The following is a 3,978-nucleotide window of genomic DNA, read 5'->3' as shown; positions in this document are numbered from 1 at the left end:
GGGGTCTCACCAGAATAAAAATCAATCAGGTTCTTAAACAAGAAAAGCTTTTAATTAAAGAAAGAAAACAGTAAAAATTATCTTTGTAAATTTAAAATGGAATACGTACAGGATCTTTCAGCTATAGACACTGTGAATACCCTCCCAGCCTAAGTATACAAGTACAAATGAAAATCCTTTCAGCAAAATACAAATTTGAACTCCTTCTAGCCAAATACACATTTGCAAATAAAGAAAACAAACATAAGCGTAACTTGCCCTATGTACCTAGTACTCACTATTCTGAACTTATAAGAGCCTGTGTCAGAGAGATTGGAGAGAAACCTGGTTGCACATCTGGGCCCTCTGAGCCCCCAGAGTGAACAACAACCAAACACTAACAGCACACACAAAAACTTCCTTCCCTCAAGATTTGAAAGTATCCTGTCCCCTGATTGGTCCTCTGGTCAACTGACAGCCTGGCTCACTGATCTTGTTAACCCTTTACAGGCAAAAGAGATATGAAGTACTTTTGTTCTATTAACTCTTACTTATCTGTTTATGACAGGCCCAAACACCTGTTTCTAAAGGGGTGCACTTCAGAACAAGTCTCTCTGGCTCCAGGCTCACTGGCCCTTAAAGTGACAGACTATCCTCTTACAGCATACTTACAAATTTTTCTGAAACAGGGTCTAAACACAGTGACCAGCAGCATCCCTGCCAATTTGACACTAGCATTTTGTCAGCAGAGAATATGAATTGTGCCAAATATGTGATGTTTTTAGGTGGTCTGAAGACTATGATGAAGTCCACAAACTCATTGTCACTCAGATTTGAGTCAAGGTCTCCTAAACTAATACTTAGGGCTGGTCCACACTAGGGGGGGGAATCGATCTTAGATACGCAACTTCAGCTACATGACTAACGTAGCTGAAGTCGAATATCTAAGATCGGATTACTCACCTTTCCACACCGCGCGGGATCGATGTTCGCGGCTCTCCGTGTCGATTCCGGAACTCCGTTGGGGTTGATGGAGTTCCGGAATCGATATAAGCACGCTCGGGGATCGATATATCACGTCTGGATTAGACACGATATATCGATCCCCGAGCAATTGATTTTAACCCGCCGATACGGCGGGTATTCTGGATGTGGCCTTAGCCTCCATATTTAAGCTTTTCTCTACATCCCTGGTGGAGATCTGACTCTCCCAGTGTTTTTGCTGTGTGGTCCCTTTAAGTGAAAGTTTATTTTGACTTTGTATACAAAGCAGAGCAGAAAGTCATCCTAACCAATACAGAAGATTATGGATTTGACAGAGCACAATGTAGATCAAAACAGTTTTAATCATTACCCCCTGTTTTAATTACTACTTGACACATTATCTCTATTGTCCTTCTACAAGTATCCTTTTTGAATTAAATATTAAAGACGAGTCACAACTGAAAATATATGCAGTCTACAAAGAAAATGACTTTGAAGTATTTAAAATGATTTATTGTCCACATTTCTTTATGAATATTTATTTGCCATAACGAAAGCAATTTACTGAAGAGAAAACATGAGGCCCGGTTAACTGAACATTTGCATACCCTATTGGTTAAAAAGAGAAGGACAAAATGTAATGCTAAAATAATGCTAATTCTATACTTTTTCTCTTTATAGTAGTTAATTCAAAATATTGCATGTGGGCAGAATGCACATGTTGGGTCTTTTAGGAATTCAGAGACTGAAAAGGAGAGATAAATATCCTACAAATAAGTGTTCCAATCTCTTATATGTTTTCATTCAGAAAAACATAGATGTTCTAAAACATCATGTGTATTGTTAAACTTTGGACAGAGCCTATCCATTTGCTTCCAAAATACTCCAGCTTCCTATTTTCAACAAAAATATATGCTAGAGGTCCTGATCCTGCAAGGTGCTGAGGGTCCGCAGCGATCTGGCAGGCACCCCTGATTCCCACTGAAATCAAAGGGAGGTGAAGGTGCTCAGCATCTTGCAGGATAGCACCTTTTGTCTGTACGTATGAATACATAACACCAAATGAAAGATCACACAAAATGAGCAGGACACTGCCCTCTCCTGTTCATCAGCAGAGGAACAAAATGATTTGCAGGATTTGATCAGCTGCCTAAAATTTAAGATTTCACCATAATGAATACAGAATTAATTCTTATATAAGAAAAGCAATCACACACTGAAATTAAAGTGAACATGCACCTTGTAACATCTTTGCAGCATGTTGATAGACAGGTACAAAATAGTCCTGGACAGAGTTGATATTGATTTTCATGTTTTCCTTTCTTTTAGATTTTGTAAAGCTGTTTCTTTTAAGTGCTAGAATGCAAATGGACAAGTTGGATTAGTATCAACAATTCAATAAAGAATTTCAACAGTTTTTTACAAGAAAACTTTATTTGTAACAGTACAGTACATATTATATTTGAAAAAGGTGAATTTAAGATGTAATAATACCAGATTAAAGATGGTTATGTGGTTAAAACATAGACCTTGGACTTGTTACTTAACCTCTCTGAGCCTCAATTTCCTCCTCTGTGAAGCTGGAATAATAATAATCCCCTACCTGAAAGCAAGTTGTGAGACTAATTCATTAACATTTGCAAATTACTTTTTGATTCTCAGATGGAATGTACTCTAGAAGTGCAAAGTATTATTATAATTTACTCTCTGTGACTATTTAGTTTTGCAACAGAGAACACAATACATTGCTCTCTCTGATTTGTCTGAATACCACAGTCTAAAATTCTAGCTGTTGAGTTTTTCAAGTAGTCAGTAACAGGCACACTGTGTTATTTGTAATTTATGTTCAGGTTAACTCCCAGGTCTTCTTTAAACTTCTGCTTTTACAACGTTTTACAGATAATTAGATCTCAGATGGCTGAGTGGTGTAATGGAGAGTGCCTTGGCCTTCTACAGGGTGAAAGGATTCAGAGGTACTGGCTTTGCATCCTGGCAGAGTTGCATTTCTTTTAACAGTGAGGGTAATTAACCATTAGAACAATTAACCCAGGATTGTGGTGGATTCTTTATCCATGGCAATTTTGAAATCAAGATTAGAAGTTTTAGTAAGAGATATTCTGTTGTTCAAATGGGAATTAATTCAGGGAAGTTCTATGGCCGGTGTTATGTAGGAAGTCAGACTAGATGATCATAGTGATCCCTTCTGGCCTTATATTCTATGAATCAAGATATTCCTGTGAACTAGCTGAGTCAAATGACACTTCCTGGGCGTGTGAATACACTAAATCACAGAAAGTGTTTACATTATCCGAGGTCACAGTTGGTATTAGAGCCAGGAATAGACCCCAGGAATTGTGACTCCAAATCCCATGCTCTAAAATTGGCTACATACTTTTAAAACACATCATCATATATTCTGAAGTATTCTTTAGTTATACATCATTGGAAATCTACTGCAGACAAAATGCCTGCTTAATGTTCCCGGGTAACACAAAACTTTCTACTTCTGGTAGTCTACCAGATCCTCAATTTACTTGCAAAAGTAAAACTGTTATTCACAAGTGAAGCTATCCAAATACATTTCCAATGGTTATTATCTGCTGGACAGCTAGAATCTAATGGCTAAAATCTATATCTGCTCAACATAAGAACAACTGGATATGATACTGGTATCTTGTGGTTCCAATCAGCCTCCTAGTATTATAGTAGTACTTTTATTTAACTGTATTTCTACTGCGCTCGGTCTGCTAGAGTTATGCTAGTTATTTTACATGGCATCTGCATTGTATATTGTGATAATTGAAAAGTCAACACAGCCCTGAGGCAGCATCACAATAGGATGGGAGTAGTCAGTGGCATAACTCAGAAGAACGAGACAAGCAGGCAACAACAGAGGGGATCCACTGGCAACAACTGAATGTATCTGCATGGCAGTCAGGTTGAATCAGTATTGTAGAGGGCCTAGTAGCCCATGGAGCAAGACATGCCAAGGCATGCAGTACTGGCAACAACCAA

This window comes from Gopherus evgoodei, chromosome 8 (assembly GCF_007399415.2).
Source record: "Gopherus evgoodei ecotype Sinaloan lineage chromosome 8, rGopEvg1_v1.p, whole genome shotgun sequence".
Classification (NCBI taxonomy): Eukaryota; Metazoa; Chordata; order Testudines; family Testudinidae; genus Gopherus; species Gopherus evgoodei.
Note: the sequence above shows the minus strand (reverse complement) of the source record.